Raw genomic sequence first — 17762 nt, forward strand, 5'->3', positions numbered from 1 at the left:
TATGGCATGCACTAGACAACCAGAACTGCTACAGCAGAGAGTCATTTTTGTTTGTCAGCTGTAGTTGCATTATCACCAACGCAGAGCAATTCCATTGGCGTCGCATCAAAACGAATACCTGCCGATACCCGGGATCGAACCAGGGACCTTTAGAGTCTTCAGTCTAACGCTCTCTCCAACTGAGCTATTTCGGCTGACACTTGAACGTTGCTGATTGCATTGTGTTCGTTCAGCTCTGCCTCGTTGCCAATTTCACAGTCACCTTCGTCTGATAAGACACAGGGACGCTGAAAGGCGAGCAGCCGATGCAGTGAAGTCCCACACACATTTCTTCTGCTTTCCATCATCGTAACAAGCAAACATGTCGACTCGATCTCGTGTAATATTCACTTCTTCGCTGACTTCACGTGACGCCGCGCTGACGCTAGAAACACCGTGCTATGTCGATGTCAGGGCAACTCGTGTGCAGAGAACGAGACACAAGAAGGAGTGAGCCTCTCCACCGTATGAGAGGCAGTATCTAGCAGATACACACGGTAAGAACATTCGACTTGCGTTAGCTCGTAAATTGCTACACGTCATCGTCTGCAGAGCTAAAAAGATACACATCTGCACTGCCCAGTGAGGCGACACTTGTACTAACACCCGGTGGGCCGGTCTGTGAGACGAGGAGATGAGCTGCGGCTTCTGGCGCGACTGTAACGCTGCGCCCTGGATCAAATCTAACTGCGTGACCCATGTGTTTGTAGTAGTGACGCAACTGCTAGGATGCACCTGAACGTCCATCTTTTGAGAGAGAGAAAAATTTTCGCAGTCGGCAGGACTCGAACCTACGCTCCCAGAGGGTATCTGATTTCAAGTCAGACGCCTTAACCACTCGCCACGACTGCCGGTGGCAGAAGCGACTCCCGACAAGTGAAACGGCCGATCTTCTAGAAAGCAACTCTGATGGCAGAAAGCGGCGTGGCCTCACTCTTTCCTGTAGGGTTATCCATTAGCCGGTTACGAAAGCTGTATTAATTTTCGCCCAGACAGGGACTTGAACCCAGGACCCTTTGGTTGAAAACCTAACGCTCTACCGACTCAGCTATGCGGGCCCACGCACACGAGCATTATCGTACAGCTGCGTGGTGAGCGAGTGATTCAGCATGTTGTAAATTACTGGCTTATGGCTCCAATGGCGACTTCACCGACTTCCCACTGACGCACCGCTGACGCTAGTTTTCTGTCGTCTTAAAACGATGGACATACCTCCAAGCAGCTGCGAGATCTTAAGAAAAGAAACGCTGCACCACTGCCTTCGCCGCACTCGAATGATTCAATTGCGATTCTTAAAAAGAATTGAATGTTCGCTTCTGTCCAACACTTTCGAGCACATCTGTGTACTCACGATCTCAGCGACGGCTTTTCTGCAGTCCCAGCGTCAGTGCGAGGTGAACCGATGGCCACAGTAAGCAGCGGTCGTCGCGAAACTCAGTATTCTTAAACGGAAACTTTCGACTTGTTGAGAATGGCGTCACTGGTTTGCACCCGCATTCGCCCACGCATGTCACATGTGTGCGAAAATTTTTGGTCCTCTCTTTACGCAAAATCGCACGCAGCCGGTAGGATTCGAACCTACGCTCCCATAGGGAATCTGATTTCGAGTCAGACGCCTTAACCACTCGGCCACGACTGCCGGTAGCGCGGCGTTGTCCCGACACATGCAAATGCTACCGTTTGAAGCACTGTGGTGTCAGAAAACGGCGTAGCTGCATTATTTTCCGTAGCGTTTCCACCGCTACCAGACGAATCGCTACCAAAGTTTTAAAATTTCCGCCCGGACAGGGACTTGAACCCTGGACCCTTAGGTTAAAAGCCTAATGCTCTACCGACTGAGCTATCCGGGCTCGGACGACGGTGTGAGACCTCCCACGATGCACAACTGTACATTGACTCATGTCCTTTACTGTTGTGCAATCGTTGCATGGGGCCGTTACTAATAAAACGTCGCCTAAATGCTGTCTGCAAACTTATCGCGCTAAGCTCGTAACACACTATCGAAGACTGCTGGCACACGATGCAACAACAAATTGCACCAGTTGTTACGTCTCATACGTTGGAGCAGAGAATTGACGTGTTTTGTCGACACTCACTGGGCAATTGGAAAATTCGCAAGCATTTCGAATGCAATGTTTCCCACGTTTTCGCTCATTTCGCGGTTCCGTTGAAGACGTTCTTCACCACCTGACACAGAAAAAGGAACGCAGTCGGTAGGGCTTTTTTGATTCTTTTCCTTCAAAGGGAGTTAGTTTTCTAGTGAGTTCCTCTTATGGCATGCACTAGACAACCAGAACTGCTACAGCAGAGAGTCATTTTTGTTGTCAGCTGTAGTTGCATTATCACCAACGCAGAGCAATTCCATTGGCGTCGCATCAAAACGAATACCTGCCGAAACCCGGGATCGAACCAGGGACCTTTAGATCTTCAGTCTAACGCTCTCCCAACTGAGCTATTTCGGCTGACATTGAACGTTGCTGTTTGCATGTGTTCGTTCAGCTCTGCCTCGTTGCCAATTTCACAGTCACCTTCGTCTGATAAGACACAGGGACGCTGAAAGGCGAGCAGCCGATGCAGTGAAGTCCCACACACATTTCTTCTGCTTCCATCATCGTAACAAGCAAACATGTCGACTCGACTCGTGTAATATTCACTTCGCTGACTTCACGTGACGCCGCGCTGACGCTAGAAAACCCGTGCTATGTCGATGTCAGGGGCAACTCGTGTGCAGAGAACGAGACACAAGAAGGAGTGAGCCTCTCCACCGTATGAGAGGCAGTATCTAGCAGATACACACGGTAAAACATTCGACTTGCGTTAGCTCGTAAATTGCTACACGTCATCGTCTGCAAGCTAAAAAGGACACATCTGCACTGCCCAGTGAGGCGACACTTGTACTAACACCCGGTGGGCGGCTGTGAGACGAGGAGATGAGCTGCGGCTTCTGGGCGCGACTGTAACGCTGCGCCCTGGATCAAATAACTGGTGACCCATGTGTTTAGTAGTGACGCAACTGCTAGGATGCACCTGAACGTCCATCTTTTGAGAGAGAGAAAATTTTCGCAGTCGGCAGGACTCGAACCTACGCTCCCAGAGGGAATCTGATTTCAAGTCAGACGCCTTAACCACTCGGCCACGACTGCCGGTGGCAGAAGCGACTCCCGACAAGTGAAACGGCCATCTTTAGAAGCAATCTGATGGCAGAAAGCGGCGTGGCCTCACTCTTTCCTGTAGGGTTTCCATTAGCCGTTACGAAAGTGTATTAATTTTCGCCCAGACAGGGACTTGAACCCAGGACCCTTTGGTTGAAAACCTAACGCTCTACCGACTCAGCTATGCGGGCCCACGCACGAGCATTATCGTACAGCTGCGTGGTGAGCGAGTGATTCGCATGTTGTAATTACTGGCTTATGGCTCCAATGGCGACTTCACCGACTTCCCACTGACGCACCGCTGACGCTAGTTTTCTGTCGTCTTAAAACGATGGACATACCTCCAAGCAGCTGCGAGATCTTAAGAAAAGAAACGCTGCACCACTGCCTTCGCCGCACTCGAATGATTCAATTGCGATTCTTAAAAAGAATTGAATGTTCGCTCTGTCCAACACTTTCGAGCACATCTGTGTACTCACGATCTCAGCGACGGCTTTCTGCAGTCCCAGCGTCAGTGCGAGGTGAACCGATGGCCACAGTAAGCAGCGGTCGTCGCGAAACTCAGTATTCTTAAACGGAAACTTTCGTCTTGTTGAGAATGGCGTCACTGGTTTGCACCCGCATTCGCCCACGCATGTCACATGTGTGCGAAAATTTTTGCTCCTCTCTTTACGCAAAATCGCACGCAGCCGGTAGGATTCGAACCTACGCTCCCACAGGGAATCTGATTTCGAGTCAGACGCCTTAACCACTCGGCCACGACTGCCGGTAGCGCGGCGTTGTCCCGACACATGCAAATGCTACCGTTTGAAGCACTGTGGTGTCAGAAAACGGCGTAGCTGCATTATTTTCCGTAGCGTTTCCACCGCTACCAGACGAATCGCTACCAAAGTTTTAAAATTTCCGCCCGGACAGGGACTTGAACCCTGGACCCTTAGGTTAAAAGCCTAATGCTCTACCGACTGAGCTATCCGGGCTCGGACGACGGTGTGAGACCTCCCACGATGCACAACTGTACATTGACTCATGTCCTTTACTGTTGTGCAATCGTTGCATGGGGCCGTTACTAATAAAACGTCGCCTAAATGCTGTCTGCAAACTTATCGCGCTAAGCTCGTAACACACTATCGAAGACTGCTGGCACACGATGCAACAACAAATTGCACCAGTTGTTACGTCTCATACGTTGGAGCAGAGAATTGACGTGTTTTGTCGACACTCACTGGGCAATTGGAAAATTCGCAAGCATTTCGAATGCAATGTTTCCCACGTTTTCGCTCATTTCGCGGTTCCGTTGAAGACGTTCTTCACCACCTGACACAGAAAAAGGAACGCAGTCGGTAGGGCTTTTTTGATTCTTTTCCTTCAAAGGGAGTTAGTTTTCTAGTGAGTTCCTCTTATGGCATGCACTAGACAACCAGAACTGCTACAGCAGAGAGTCATTTTTGTTGTCAGCTGTAGTTGCATTATCACCAACGCAGAGCAATTCCATTGGCGTCGCATCAAAACGAATACCTGCCGAAACCCGGGATCGAACCAGGGACCTTTAGATCTTCAGTCTAACGCTCTCCCAACTGAGCTATTTCGGCTGACATTGAACGTTGCTGTTTGCATGTGTTCGTTCAGCTCTGCCTCGTTGCCAATTTCACAGTCACCTTCGTCTGATAAGACACAGGGACGCTGAAAGGCGAGCAGCCGATGCAGTGAAGTCCCACACACATTTCTTCTGCTTCCATCATCGTAACAAGCAAACATGTCGACTCGACTCGTGTAATATTCACTTCGCTGACTTCACGTGACGCCGCGCTGACGCTAGAAAACCCGTGCTATGTCGATGTCAGGGGCAACTCGTGTGCAGAGAACGAGACACAAGAAGGAGTGAGCCTCTCCACCGTATGAGAGGCAGTATCTAGCAGATACACACGGTAAAACATTCGACTTGCGTTAGCTCGTAAATTGCTACACGTCATCGTCTGCAAGCTAAAAAGGACACATCTGCACTGCCCAGTGAGGCGACACTTGTACTAACACCCGGTGGGCGGCTGTGAGACGAGGAGATGAGCTGCGGCTTCTGGGCGCGACTGTAACGCTGCGCCCTGGATCAAATAACTGGTGACCCATGTGTTTAGTAGTGACGCAACTGCTAGGATGCACCTGAACGTCCATCTTTTGAGAGAGAGAAAATTTTCGCAGTCGGCAGGACTCGAACCTACGCTCCCAGAGGGAATCTGATTTCAAGTCAGACGCCTTAACCACTCGGCCACGACTGCCGGTGGCAGAAGCGACTCCCGACAAGTGAAACGGCCATCTTTAGAAGCAATCTGATGGCAGAAAGCGGCGTGGCCTCACTCTTTCCTGTAGGGTTTCCATTAGCCGTTACGAAAGTGTATTAATTTTCGCCCAGACAGGGACTTGAACCCAGGACCCTTTGGTTGAAAACCTAACGCTCTACCGACTCAGCTATGCGGGCCCACGCACGAGCATTATCGTACAGCTGCGTGGTGAGCGAGTGATTCGCATGTTGTAATTACTGGCTTATGGCTCCAATGGCGACTTCACCGACTTCCCACTGACGCACCGCTGACGCTAGTTTTCTGTCGTCTTAAAACGATGGACATACCTCCAAGCAGCTGCGAGATCTTAAGAAAAGAAACGCTGCACCACTGCCTTCGCCGCACTCGAATGATTCAATTGCGATTCTTAAAAAGAATTGAATGTTCGCTCTGTCCAACACTTTCGAGCACATCTGTGTACTCACGATCTCAGCGACGGCTTTCTGCAGTCCCAGCGTCAGTGCGAGGTGAACCGATGGCCACAGTAAGCAGCGGTCGTCGCGAAACTCAGTATTCTTAAACGGAAACTTTCGTCTTGTTGAGAATGGCGTCACTGGTTTGCACCCGCATTCGCCCACGCATGTCACATGTGTGCGAAAATTTTTGCTCCTCTCTTTACGCAAAATCGCACGCAGCCGGTAGGATTCGAACCTACGCTCCCATAGGGAATCTGATTTCGAGTCAGACGCCTTAACCACTCGGCCACGACTGCCGGTAGCGCGGCGTTGTCCCGACACATGCAAATGCTACCGTTTGAAGCACTGTGGTGTCAGAAAACGGCGTAGCTGCATTATTTTCCGTAGCGTTTCCACCGCTACCAGACGAATCGCTACCAAAGTTTTAAAATTTCCGCCCGGACAGGGACTTGAACCCTGGACCCTTAGGTTAAAAGCCTAATGCTCTACCGACTGAGCTATCCGGGCTCGGACGACGGTGTGAGACCTCCCACGATGCACAACTGTACATTGACTCATGTCCTTTACTGTTGTGCAATCGTTGCATGGGGCCGTTACTAATAAAACGTCGCCTAAATGCTGTCTGCAAACTTATCGCGCTAAGCTCGTAACACACTATCGAAGACTGCTGGCACACGATGCAACAACAAATTGCACCAGTTGTTACGTCTCATACGTTGGAGCAGAGAATTGACGTGTTTTGTCGACACTCACTGGGCAATTGGAAAATTCGCAAGCATTTCGAATGCAATGTTTCCCACGTTTTCGCTCATTTCGCGGTTCCGTTGAAGACGTTCTTCACCACCTGACACAGAAAAAGGAACGCAGTCGGTAGGGCTTTTTTGATTCTTTTCCTTCAAAGGGAGTTAGTTTTCTAGTGAGTTCCTCTTATGGCATGCACTAGACAACCAGAACTGCTACAGCAGAGAGTCATTTTTGTTGTCAGCTGTAGTTGCATTATCACCAACGCAGAGCAATTCCATTGGCGTCGCATCAAAACGAATACCTGCCGAAACCCGGGATCGAACCAGGGACCTTTAGATCTTCAGTCTAACGCTCTCCCAACTGAGCTATTTCGGCTGACATTGAACGTTGCTGTTTGCATGTGTTCGTTCAGCTCTGCCTCGTTGCCAATTTCACAGTCACCTTCGTCTGATAAGACACAGGGACGCTGAAAGGCGAGCAGCCGATGCAGTGAAGTCCCACACACATTTCTTCTGCTTCCATCATCGTAACAAGCAAACATGTCGACTCGACTCGTGTAATATTCACTTCGCTGACTTCACGTGACGCCGCGCTGACGCTAGAAAACCCGTGCTATGTCGATGTCAGGGGCAACTCGTGTGCAGAGAACGAGACACAAGAAGGAGTGAGCCTCTCCACCGTATGAGAGGCAGTATCTAGCAGATACACACGGTAAAACATTCGACTTGCGTTAGCTCGTAAATTGCTACACGTCATCGTCTGCAAGCTAAAAAGGACACATCTGCACTGCCCAGTGAGGCGACACTTGTACTAACACCCGGTGGGCGGCTGTGAGACGAGGAGATGAGCTGCGGCTTCTGGGCGCGACTGTAACGCTGCGCCCTGGATCAAATAACTGGTGACCCATGTGTTTAGTAGTGACGCAACTGCTAGGATGCACCTGAACGTCCATCTTTTGAGAGAGAGAAAATTTTCGCAGTCGGCAGGACTCGAACCTACGCTCCCAGAGGGAATCTGATTTCAAGTCAGACGCCTTAACCACTCGGCCACGACTGCCGGTGGCAGAAGCGACTCCCGACAAGTGAAACGGCCATCTTTAGAAGCAATCTGATGGCAGAAAGCGGCGTGGCCTCACTCTTTCCTGTAGGGTTTCCATTAGCCGTTACGAAAGTGTATTAATTTTCGCCCAGACAGGGACTTGAACCCAGGACCCTTTGGTTGAAAACCTAACGCTCTACCGACTCAGCTATGCGGGCCCACGCACGAGCATTATCGTACAGCTGCGTGGTGAGCGAGTGATTCGCATGTTGTAATTACTGGCTTATGGCTCCAATGGCGACTTCACCGACTTCCCACTGACGCACCGCTGACGCTAGTTTTCTGTCGTCTTAAAACGATGGACATACCTCCAAGCAGCTGCGAGATCTTAAGAAAAGAAACGCTGCACCACTGCCTTCGCCGCACTCGAATGATTCAATTGCGATTCTTAAAAAGAATTGAATGTTCGCTCTGTCCAACACTTTCGAGCACATCTGTGTACTCACGATCTCAGCGACGGCTTTCTGCAGTCCCAGCGTCAGTGCGAGGTGAACCGATGGCCACAGTAAGCAGCGGTCGTCGCGAAACTCAGTATTCTTAAACGGAAACTTTCGTCTTGTTGAGAATGGCGTCACTGGTTTGCACCCGCATTCGCCCACGCATGTCACATGTGTGCGAAAATTTTTGCTCCTCTCTTTACGCAAAATCGCACGCAGCCGGTAGGATTCGAACCTACGCTCCCATAGGGAATCTGATTTCGAGTCAGACGCCTTAACCACTCGGCCACGACTGCCGGTAGCGCGGCGTTGTCCCGACACATGCAAATGCTACCGTTTGAAGCACTGTGGTGTCAGAAAACGGCGTAGCTGCATTATTTTCCGTAGCGTTTCCACCGCTACCAGACGAATCGCTACCAAAGTTTTAAAATTTCCGCCCGGACAGGGACTTGAACCCTGGACCCTTAGGTTAAAAGCCTAATGCTCTACCGACTGAGCTATCCGGGCTCGGACGACGGTGTGAGACCTCCCACGATGCACAACTGTACATTGACTCATGTCCTTTACTGTTGTGCAATCGTTGCATGGGGCCGTTACTAATAAAACGTCGCCTAAATGCTGTCTGCAAACTTATCGCGCTAAGCTCGTAACACACTATCGAAGACTGCTGGCACACGATGCAACAACAAATTGCACCAGTTGTTACGTCTCATACGTTGGAGCAGAGAATTGACGTGTTTTGTCGACACTCACTGGGCAATTGGAAAATTCGCAAGCATTTCGAATGCAATGTTTCCCACGTTTTCGCTCATTTCGCGGTTCCGTTGAAGACGTTCTTCACCACCTGACACAGAAAAAGGAACGCAGTCGGTAGGGCTTTTTTGATTCTTTTCCTTCAAAGGGAGTTAGTTTTCTAGTGAGTTCCTCTTATGGCATGCACTAGACAACCAGAACTGCTACAGCAGAGAGTCATTTTTGTTGTCAGCTGTAGTTGCATTATCACCAACGCAGAGCAATTCCATTGGCGTCGCATCAAAACGAATACCTGCCGAAACCCGGGATCGAACCAGGGACCTTTAGATCTTCAGTCTAACGCTCTCCCAACTGAGCTATTTCGGCTGACATTGAACGTTGCTGTTTGCATGTGTTCGTTCAGCTCTGCCTCGTTGCCAATTTCACAGTCACCTTCGTCTGATAAGACACAGGGACGCTGAAAGGCGAGCAGCCGATGCAGTGAAGTCCCACACACATTTCTTCTGCTTCCATCATCGTAACAAGCAAACATGTCGACTCGACTCGTGTAATATTCACTTCGCTGACTTCACGTGACGCCGCGCTGACGCTAGAAAACCCGTGCTATGTCGATGTCAGGGGCAACTCGTGTGCAGAGAACGAGACACAAGAAGGAGTGAGCCTCTCCACCGTATGAGAGGCAGTATCTAGCAGATACACACGGTAAAACATTCGACTTGCGTTAGCTCGTAAATTGCTACACGTCATCGTCTGCAAGCTAAAAAGGACACATCTGCACTGCCCAGTGAGGCGACACTTGTACTAACACCCGGTGGGCGGCTGTGAGACGAGGAGATGAGCTGCGGCTTCTGGGCGCGACTGTAACGCTGCGCCCTGGATCAAATAACTGGTGACCCATGTGTTTAGTAGTGACGCAACTGCTAGGATGCACCTGAACGTCCATCTTTTGAGAGAGAGAAAATTTTCGCAGTCGGCAGGACTCGAACCTACGCTCCCAGAGGGAATCTGATTTCAAGTCAGACGCCTTAACCACTCGGCCACGACTGCCGGTGGCAGAAGCGACTCCCGACAAGTGAAACGGCCATCTTTAGAAGCAATCTGATGGCAGAAAGCGGCGTGGCCTCACTCTTTCCTGTAGGGTTTCCATTAGCCGTTACGAAAGTGTATTAATTTTCGCCCAGACAGGGACTTGAACCCAGGACCCTTTGGTTGAAAACCTAACGCTCTACCGACTCAGCTATGCGGGCCCACGCACGAGCATTATCGTACAGCTGCGTGGTGAGCGAGTGATTCGCATGTTGTAATTACTGGCTTATGGCTCCAATGGCGACTTCACCGACTTCCCACTGACGCACCGCTGACGCTAGTTTTCTGTCGTCTTAAAACGATGGACATACCTCCAAGCAGCTGCGAGATCTTAAGAAAAGAAACGCTGCACCACTGCCTTCGCCGCACTCGAATGATTCAATTGCGATTCTTAAAAAGAATTGAATGTTCGCTCTGTCCAACACTTTCGAGCACATCTGTGTACTCACGATCTCAGCGACGGCTTTCTGCAGTCCCAGCGTCAGTGCGAGGTGAACCGATGGCCACAGTAAGCAGCGGTCGTCGCGAAACTCAGTATTCTTAAACGGAAACTTTCGTCTTGTTGAGAATGGCGTCACTGGTTTGCACCCGCATTCGCCCACGCATGTCACATGTGTGCGAAAATTTTTGGTCCTCTCTTTACGCAAAATCGCACGCAGCCGGTAGGATTCGAACCTACGCTCCCATAGGGAATCTGATTTCGAGTCAGACGCCTTAACCACTCGGCCACGACTGCCGGTAGCGCGGCGTTGTCCCGACACATGCAAATGCTACCGTTTGAAGCACTGTGGTGTCAGAAAACGGCGTAGCTGCATTATTTTCCGTAGCGTTTCCACCGCTACCAGACGAATCGCTACCAAAGTTTTAAAATTTCCGCCCGGACAGGGACTTGAACCCTGGACCCTTAGGTTAAAAGCCTAATGCTCTACCGACTGAGCTATCCGGGCTCGGACGACGGTGTGAGACCTCCCACGATGCACAACTGTACATTGACTCATGTCCTTTACTGTTGTGCAATCGTTGCATGGGGCCGTTACTAATAAAACGTCGCCTAAATGCTGTCTGCAAACTTATCGCGCTAAGCTCGTAACACACTATCGAAGACTGCTGGCACACGATGCAACAACAAATTGCACCAGTTGTTACGTCTCATACGTTGGAGCAGAGAATTGACGTGTTTTGTCGACACTCACTGGGCAATTGGAAAATTCGCAAGCATTTCGAATGCAATGTTTCCCACGTTTTCGCTCATTTCGCGGTTCCGTTGAAGACGTTCTTCACCACCTGACACAGAAAAAGGAACGCAGTCGGTAGGGCTTTTTTGATTCTTTTCCTTCAAAGGGAGTTAGTTTTCTAGTGAGTTCCTCTTATGGCATGCACTAGACAACCAGAACTGCTACAGCAGAGAGTCATTTTTGTTGTCAGCTGTAGTTGCATTATCACCAACGCAGAGCAATTCCATTGGCGTCGCATCAAAACGAATACCTGCCGAAACCCGGGATCGAACCAGGGACCTTTAGATCTTCAGTCTAACGCTCTCCCAACTGAGCTATTTCGGCTGACATTGAACGTTGCTGTTTGCATGTGTTCGTTCAGCTCTGCCTCGTTGCCAATTTCACAGTCACCTTCGTCTGATAAGACACAGGGACGCTGAAAGGCGAGCAGCCGATGCAGTGAAGTCCCACACACATTTCTTCTGCTTCCATCATCGTAACAAGCAAACATGTCGACTCGACTCGTGTAATATTCACTTCGCTGACTTCACGTGACGCCGCGCTGACGCTAGAAAACCCGTGCTATGTCGATGTCAGGGGCAACTCGTGTGCAGAGAACGAGACACAAGAAGGAGTGAGCCTCTCCACCGTATGAGAGGCAGTATCTAGCAGATACACACGGTAAAACATTCGACTTGCGTTAGCTCGTAAATTGCTACACGTCATCGTCTGCAAGCTAAAAAGGACACATCTGCACTGCCCAGTGAGGCGACACTTGTACTAACACCCGGTGGGCGGCTGTGAGACGAGGAGATGAGCTGCGGCTTCTGGGCGCGACTGTAACGCTGCGCCCTGGATCAAATAACTGGTGACCCATGTGTTTAGTAGTGACGCAACTGCTAGGATGCACCTGAACGTCCATCTTTTGAGAGAGAGAAAATTTTCGCAGTCGGCAGGACTCGAACCTACGCTCCCAGAGGGAATCTGATTTCAAGTCAGACGCCTTAACCACTCGGCCACGACTGCCGGTGGCAGAAGCGACTCCCGACAAGTGAAACGGCCATCTTTAGAAGCAATCTGATGGCAGAAAGCGGCGTGGCCTCACTCTTTCCTGTAGGGTTTCCATTAGCCGTTACGAAAGTGTATTAATTTTCGCCCAGACAGGGACTTGAACCCAGGACCCTTTGGTTGAAAACCTAACGCTCTACCGACTCAGCTATGCGGGCCCACGCACGAGCATTATCGTACAGCTGCGTGGTGAGCGAGTGATTCGCATGTTGTAATTACTGGCTTATGGCTCCAATGGCGACTTCACCGACTTCCCACTGACGCACCGCTGACGCTAGTTTTCTGTCGTCTTAAAACGATGGACATACCTCCAAGCAGCTGCGAGATCTTAAGAAAAGAAACGCTGCACCACTGCCTTCGCCGCACTCGAATGATTCAATTGCGATTCTTAAAAAGAATTGAATGTTCGCTCTGTCCAACACTTTCGAGCACATCTGTGTACTCACGATCTCAGCGACGGCTTTCTGCAGTCCCAGCGTCAGTGCGAGGTGAACCGATGGCCACAGTAAGCAGCGGTCGTCGCGAAACTCAGTATTCTTAAACGGAAACTTTCGTCTTGTTGAGAATGGCGTCACTGGTTTGCACCCGCATTCGCCCACGCATGTCACATGTGTGCGAAAATTTTTGCTCCTCTCTTTACGCAAAATCGCACGCAGCCGGTAGGATTCGAACCTACGCTCCCACAGGGAATCTGATTTCGAGTCAGACGCCTTAACCACTCGGCCACGACTGCCGGTAGCGCGGCGTTGTCCCGACACATGCAAATGCTACCGTTTGAAGCACTGTGGTGTCAGAAAACGGCGTAGCTGCATTATTTTCCGTAGCGTTTCCACCGCTACCAGACGAATCGCTACCAAAGTTTTAAAATTTCCGCCCGGACAGGGACTTGAACCCTGGACCCTTAGGTTAAAAGCCTAATGCTCTACCGACTGAGCTATCCGGGCTCGGACGACGGTGTGAGACCTCCCACGATGCACAACTGTACATTGACTCATGTCCTTTACTGTTGTGCAATCGTTGCATGGGGCCGTTACTAATAAAACGTCGCCTAAATGCTGTCTGCAAACTTATCGCGCTAAGCTCGTAACACACTATCGAAGACTGCTGGCACACGATGCAACAACAAATTGCACCAGTTGTTACGTCTCATACGTTGGAGCAGAGAATTGACGTGTTTTGTCGACACTCACTGGGCAATTGGAAAATTCGCAAGCATTTCGAATGCAATGTTTCCCACGTTTTCGCTCATTTCGCGGTTCCGTTGAAGACGTTCTTCACCACCTGACACAGAAAAAGGAACGCAGTCGGTAGGGCTTTTTTGATTCTTTTCCTTCAAAGGGAGTTAGTTTTCTAGTGAGTTCCTCTTATGGCATGCACTAGACAACCAGAACTGCTACAGCAGAGAGTCATTTTTGTTGTCAGCTGTAGTTGCATTATCACCAACGCAGAGCAATTCCATTGGCGTCGCATCAAAACGAATACCTGCCGAAACCCGGGATCGAACCAGGGACCTTTAGATCTTCAGTCTAACGCTCTCCCAACTGAGCTATTTCGGCTGACATTGAACGTTGCTGTTTGCATGTGTTCGTTCAGCTCTGCCTCGTTGCCAATTTCACAGTCACCTTCGTCTGATAAGACACAGGGACGCTGAAAGGCGAGCAGCCGATGCAGTGAAGTCCCACACACATTTCTTCTGCTTCCATCATCGTAACAAGCAAACATGTCGACTCGACTCGTGTAATATTCACTTCGCTGACTTCACGTGACGCCGCGCTGACGCTAGAAAACCCGTGCTATGTCGATGTCAGGGGCAACTCGTGTGCAGAGAACGAGACACAAGAAGGAGTGAGCCTCTCCACCGTATGAGAGGCAGTATCTAGCAGATACACACGGTAAAACATTCGACTTGCGTTAGCTCGTAAATTGCTACACGTCATCGTCTGCAAGCTAAAAAGGACACATCTGCACTGCCCAGTGAGGCGACACTTGTACTAACACCCGGTGGGCGGCTGTGAGACGAGGAGATGAGCTGCGGCTTCTGGGCGCGACTGTAACGCTGCGCCCTGGATCAAATAACTGGTGACCCATGTGTTTAGTAGTGACGCAACTGCTAGGATGCACCTGAACGTCCATCTTTTGAGAGAGAGAAAATTTTCGCAGTCGGCAGGACTCGAACCTACGCTCCCAGAGGGAATCTGATTTCAAGTCAGACGCCTTAACCACTCGGCCACGACTGCCGGTGGCAGAAGCGACTCCCGACAAGTGAAACGGCCATCTTTAGAAGCAATCTGATGGCAGAAAGCGGCGTGGCCTCACTCTTTCCTGTAGGGTTTCCATTAGCCGTTACGAAAGTGTATTAATTTTCGCCCAGACAGGGACTTGAACCCAGGACCCTTTGGTTGAAAACCTAACGCTCTACCGACTCAGCTATGCGGGCCCACGCACGAGCATTATCGTACAGCTGCGTGGTGAGCGAGTGATTCGCATGTTGTAATTACTGGCTTATGGCTCCAATGGCGACTTCACCGACTTCCCACTGACGCACCGCTGACGCTAGTTTTCTGTCGTCTTAAAACGATGGACATACCTCCAAGCAGCTGCGAGATCTTAAGAAAAGAAACGCTGCACCACTGCCTTCGCCGCACTCGAATGATTCAATTGCGATTCTTAAAAAGAATTGAATGTTCGCTCTGTCCAACACTTTCGAGCACATCTGTGTACTCACGATCTCAGCGACGGCTTTCTGCAGTCCCAGCGTCAGTGCGAGGTGAACCGATGGCCACAGTAAGCAGCGGTCGTCGCGAAACTCAGTATTCTTAAACGGAAACTTTCGTCTTGTTGAGAATGGCGTCACTGGTTTGCACCCGCATTCGCCCACGCATGTCACATGTGTGCGAAAATTTTTGCTCCTCTCTTTACGCAAAATCGCACGCAGCCGGTAGGATTCGAACCTACGCTCCCATAGGGAATCTGATTTCGAGTCAGACGCCTTAACCACTCGGCCACGACTGCCGGTAGCGCGGCGTTGTCCCGACACATGCAAATGCTACCGTTTGAAGCACTGTGGTGTCAGAAAACGGCGTAGCTGCATTATTTTCCGTAGCGTTTCCACCGCTACCAGACGAATCGCTACCAAAGTTTTAAAATTTCCGCCCGGACAGGGACTTGAACCCTGGACCCTTAGGTTAAAAGCCTAATGCTCTACCGACTGAGCTATCCGGGCTCGGACGACGGTGTGAGACCTCCCACGATGCACAACTGTACATTGACTCATGTCCTTTACTGTTGTGCAATCGTTGCATGGGGCCGTTACTAATAAAACGTCGCCTAAATGCTGTCTGCAAACTTATCGCGCTAAGCTCGTAACACACTATCGAAGACTGCTGGCACACGATGCAACAACAAATTGCACCAGTTGTTACGTCTCATACGTTGGAGCAGAGAATTGACGTGTTTTGTCGACACTCACTGGGCAATTGGAAAATTCGCAAGCATTTCGAATGCAATGTTTCCCACGTTTTCGCTCATTTCGCGGTTCCGTTGAAGACGTTCTTCACCACCTGACACAGAAAAAGGAACGCAGTCGGTAGGGCTTTTTTGATTCTTTTCCTTCAAAGGGAGTTAGTTTTCTAGTGAGTTCCTCTTATGGCATGCACTAGACAACCAGAACTGCTACAGCAGAGAGTCATTTTTGTTGTCAGCTGTAGTTGCATTATCACCAACGGAGAGCAATTCCATTGGCGTCGCATCAAAACGAATACCTGCCGAAACCCGGGATCGAACCAGGGACCTTTAGATCTTCAGTCTAACGCTCTCCCAACTGAGCTATTTCGGCTGACATTGAACGTTGCTGTTTGCATGTGTTCGTTCAGCTCTGCCTCGTTGCCAATTTCACAGTCACCTTCGTCTGATAAGACACAGGGACGCTGAAAGGCGAGCAGCCGATGCAGTGAAGTCCCACACACATTTCTTCTGCTTCCATCATCGTAACAAGCAAACATGTCGACTCGACTCGTGTAATATTCACTTCGCTGACTTCACGTGACGCCGCGCTGACGCTAGAAAACCCGTGCTATGTCGATGTCAGGGGCAACTCGTGTGCAGAGAACGAGACACAAGAAGGAGTGAGCCTCTCCACCGTATGAGAGGCAGTATCTAGCAGATACACACGGTAAAACATTCGACTTGCGTTAGCTCGTAAATTGCTACACGTCATCGTCTGCAAGCTAAAAAGGACACATCTGCACTGCCCAGTGAGGCGACACTTGTACTAACACCCGGTGGGCGGCTGTGAGACGAGGAGATGAGCTGCGGCTTCTGGGCGCGACTGTAACGCTGCGCCCTGGATCAAATAACTGGTGACCCATGTGTTTAGTAGTGACGCAACTGCTAGGATGCACCTGAACGTCCATCTTTTGAGAGAGAGAAAATTTTCGCAGTCGGCAGGACTCGAACCTACGCTCCCAGAGGGAATCTGATTTCAAGTCAGACGCCTTAACCACTCGGCCACGACTGCCGGTGGCAGAAGCGACTCCCGACAAGTGAAACGGCCATCTTTAGAAGCAATCTGATGGCAGAAAGCGGCGTGGCCTCACTCTTTCCTGTAGGGTTTCCATTAGCCGTTACGAAAGTGTATTAATTTTCGCCCAGACAGGGACTTGAACCCAGGACCCTTTGGTTGAAAACCTAACGCTCTACCGACTCAGCTATGCGGGCCCACGCACGAGCATTATCGTACAGCTGCGTGGTGAGCGAGTGATTCGCATGTTGTAATTACTGGCTTATGGCTCCAATGGCGACTTCACCGACTTCCCACTGACGCACCGCTGACGCTAGTTTTCTGTCGTCTTAAAACGATGGACATACCTCCAAGCAGCTGCGAGATCTTAAGAAAAGAAACGCTGCACCACTGCCTTCGCCGCACTCGAATGATTCAATTGCGATTCTTAAAAAGAATTGAATGTTCGCTCTGTCCAACACTTTCGAGCACATCTGTGTACTCACGATCTCAGCGACGGCTTTCTGCAGTCCCAGCGTCAGTGCGAGGTGAACCGATGGCCACAGTAAGCAGCGGTCGTCGCGAAACTCAGTAGTCTTAAACGGAAACTTTCGTCTTGTTGAGAATGGCGTCACTGGTTTGCACCCGCATTCGCCCACGCATGTCACATGTGTGCGAAAATTTTTGCTCCTCTCTTTACGCAAAATCGCACGCAGCCGGTAGGATTCGAACCTACGCTCCCATAGGGAATCTGATTTCGAGTCAGACGCCTTAACCACTCGGCCACGACTGCCGGTAGCGCGGCGTTGTCCCGACACATGCAAATGCTACCGTTTGAAGCACTGTGGTGTCAGAAAACGGCGTAGCTGCATTATTTTCCGTAGCGTTTCCACCGCTACCAGACGAATCGCTACCAAAGTTTTA

At 50.3% G+C, this 17762-nt stretch overlaps 31 non-coding genes across 31 annotated transcripts; all 31 read right to left on the reverse strand.

Annotated features, from left to right (window-relative positions):
• Positions 1-119: 119 nt before the first annotated feature.
• On the reverse strand, positions 120-194 carry Trnaf-gaa. Its single transcript has one exon. It is a non-coding gene; the product is annotated as a tRNA-Phe (tRNA).
• A 615-nt stretch (positions 195-809) lies between these two features.
• Positions 810-890, reverse strand: Trnas-uga. Its single transcript has one exon. It is a non-coding gene; the product is annotated as a tRNA-Ser (tRNA).
• A 706-nt stretch (positions 891-1596) lies between these two features.
• On the reverse strand, positions 1597-1678 carry Trnas-cga. The gene has a single exon. It is a non-coding gene; the product is annotated as a tRNA-Ser (tRNA).
• Positions 1679-1816: 138 nt separating this feature from the next.
• Trnak-uuu lies at positions 1817-1889 on the reverse strand. The gene has a single exon. It is a non-coding gene; the product is annotated as a tRNA-Lys (tRNA).
• Positions 1890-2428: 539 nt separating this feature from the next.
• Trnaf-gaa lies at positions 2429-2501 on the reverse strand. The gene has a single exon. It is a non-coding gene; the product is annotated as a tRNA-Phe (tRNA).
• A 599-nt stretch (positions 2502-3100) lies between these two features.
• On the reverse strand, positions 3101-3182 carry Trnas-uga. Its single transcript has one exon. It is a non-coding gene; the product is annotated as a tRNA-Ser (tRNA).
• Positions 3183-3875: 693 nt separating this feature from the next.
• Positions 3876-3957, reverse strand: Trnas-cga. Its single transcript has one exon. It is a non-coding gene; the product is annotated as a tRNA-Ser (tRNA).
• A 138-nt stretch (positions 3958-4095) lies between these two features.
• Trnak-uuu lies at positions 4096-4168 on the reverse strand. The gene has a single exon. It is a non-coding gene; the product is annotated as a tRNA-Lys (tRNA).
• A 539-nt stretch (positions 4169-4707) lies between these two features.
• Trnaf-gaa lies at positions 4708-4780 on the reverse strand. The gene has a single exon. It is a non-coding gene; the product is annotated as a tRNA-Phe (tRNA).
• A 599-nt stretch (positions 4781-5379) lies between these two features.
• Positions 5380-5461, reverse strand: Trnas-uga. The gene has a single exon. It is a non-coding gene; the product is annotated as a tRNA-Ser (tRNA).
• A 693-nt stretch (positions 5462-6154) lies between these two features.
• Trnas-cga lies at positions 6155-6236 on the reverse strand. Its single transcript has one exon. It is a non-coding gene; the product is annotated as a tRNA-Ser (tRNA).
• Positions 6237-6374: 138 nt separating this feature from the next.
• Positions 6375-6447, reverse strand: Trnak-uuu. Its single transcript has one exon. It is a non-coding gene; the product is annotated as a tRNA-Lys (tRNA).
• Positions 6448-6986: 539 nt separating this feature from the next.
• On the reverse strand, positions 6987-7059 carry Trnaf-gaa. The gene has a single exon. It is a non-coding gene; the product is annotated as a tRNA-Phe (tRNA).
• Positions 7060-7658: 599 nt separating this feature from the next.
• On the reverse strand, positions 7659-7740 carry Trnas-uga. Its single transcript has one exon. It is a non-coding gene; the product is annotated as a tRNA-Ser (tRNA).
• Positions 7741-8433: 693 nt separating this feature from the next.
• Positions 8434-8515, reverse strand: Trnas-cga. The gene has a single exon. It is a non-coding gene; the product is annotated as a tRNA-Ser (tRNA).
• Positions 8516-8653: 138 nt separating this feature from the next.
• Trnak-uuu lies at positions 8654-8726 on the reverse strand. Its single transcript has one exon. It is a non-coding gene; the product is annotated as a tRNA-Lys (tRNA).
• A 539-nt stretch (positions 8727-9265) lies between these two features.
• Positions 9266-9338, reverse strand: Trnaf-gaa. Its single transcript has one exon. It is a non-coding gene; the product is annotated as a tRNA-Phe (tRNA).
• A 599-nt stretch (positions 9339-9937) lies between these two features.
• Trnas-uga lies at positions 9938-10019 on the reverse strand. Its single transcript has one exon. It is a non-coding gene; the product is annotated as a tRNA-Ser (tRNA).
• Positions 10020-10712: 693 nt separating this feature from the next.
• Positions 10713-10794, reverse strand: Trnas-cga. The gene has a single exon. It is a non-coding gene; the product is annotated as a tRNA-Ser (tRNA).
• A 138-nt stretch (positions 10795-10932) lies between these two features.
• On the reverse strand, positions 10933-11005 carry Trnak-uuu. The gene has a single exon. It is a non-coding gene; the product is annotated as a tRNA-Lys (tRNA).
• A 539-nt stretch (positions 11006-11544) lies between these two features.
• Trnaf-gaa lies at positions 11545-11617 on the reverse strand. The gene has a single exon. It is a non-coding gene; the product is annotated as a tRNA-Phe (tRNA).
• A 599-nt stretch (positions 11618-12216) lies between these two features.
• Positions 12217-12298, reverse strand: Trnas-uga. Its single transcript has one exon. It is a non-coding gene; the product is annotated as a tRNA-Ser (tRNA).
• Positions 12299-12991: 693 nt separating this feature from the next.
• On the reverse strand, positions 12992-13073 carry Trnas-cga. The gene has a single exon. It is a non-coding gene; the product is annotated as a tRNA-Ser (tRNA).
• A 138-nt stretch (positions 13074-13211) lies between these two features.
• Positions 13212-13284, reverse strand: Trnak-uuu. Its single transcript has one exon. It is a non-coding gene; the product is annotated as a tRNA-Lys (tRNA).
• A 539-nt stretch (positions 13285-13823) lies between these two features.
• On the reverse strand, positions 13824-13896 carry Trnaf-gaa. The gene has a single exon. It is a non-coding gene; the product is annotated as a tRNA-Phe (tRNA).
• Positions 13897-14495: 599 nt separating this feature from the next.
• Trnas-uga lies at positions 14496-14577 on the reverse strand. The gene has a single exon. It is a non-coding gene; the product is annotated as a tRNA-Ser (tRNA).
• A 693-nt stretch (positions 14578-15270) lies between these two features.
• On the reverse strand, positions 15271-15352 carry Trnas-cga. The gene has a single exon. It is a non-coding gene; the product is annotated as a tRNA-Ser (tRNA).
• A 138-nt stretch (positions 15353-15490) lies between these two features.
• Trnak-uuu lies at positions 15491-15563 on the reverse strand. The gene has a single exon. It is a non-coding gene; the product is annotated as a tRNA-Lys (tRNA).
• Positions 15564-16102: 539 nt separating this feature from the next.
• Positions 16103-16175, reverse strand: Trnaf-gaa. Its single transcript has one exon. It is a non-coding gene; the product is annotated as a tRNA-Phe (tRNA).
• A 599-nt stretch (positions 16176-16774) lies between these two features.
• Positions 16775-16856, reverse strand: Trnas-uga. The gene has a single exon. It is a non-coding gene; the product is annotated as a tRNA-Ser (tRNA).
• A 693-nt stretch (positions 16857-17549) lies between these two features.
• Positions 17550-17631, reverse strand: Trnas-cga. The gene has a single exon. It is a non-coding gene; the product is annotated as a tRNA-Ser (tRNA).
• Between the last annotated feature and the right edge of the window lie 131 nt (positions 17632-17762).

Source organism: Schistocerca piceifrons, unplaced genomic scaffold (assembly GCF_021461385.2).
Source record: "Schistocerca piceifrons isolate TAMUIC-IGC-003096 unplaced genomic scaffold, iqSchPice1.1 HiC_scaffold_42, whole genome shotgun sequence".
NCBI lineage: Eukaryota > Metazoa > Arthropoda > Insecta > Orthoptera > Acrididae > Schistocerca > Schistocerca piceifrons.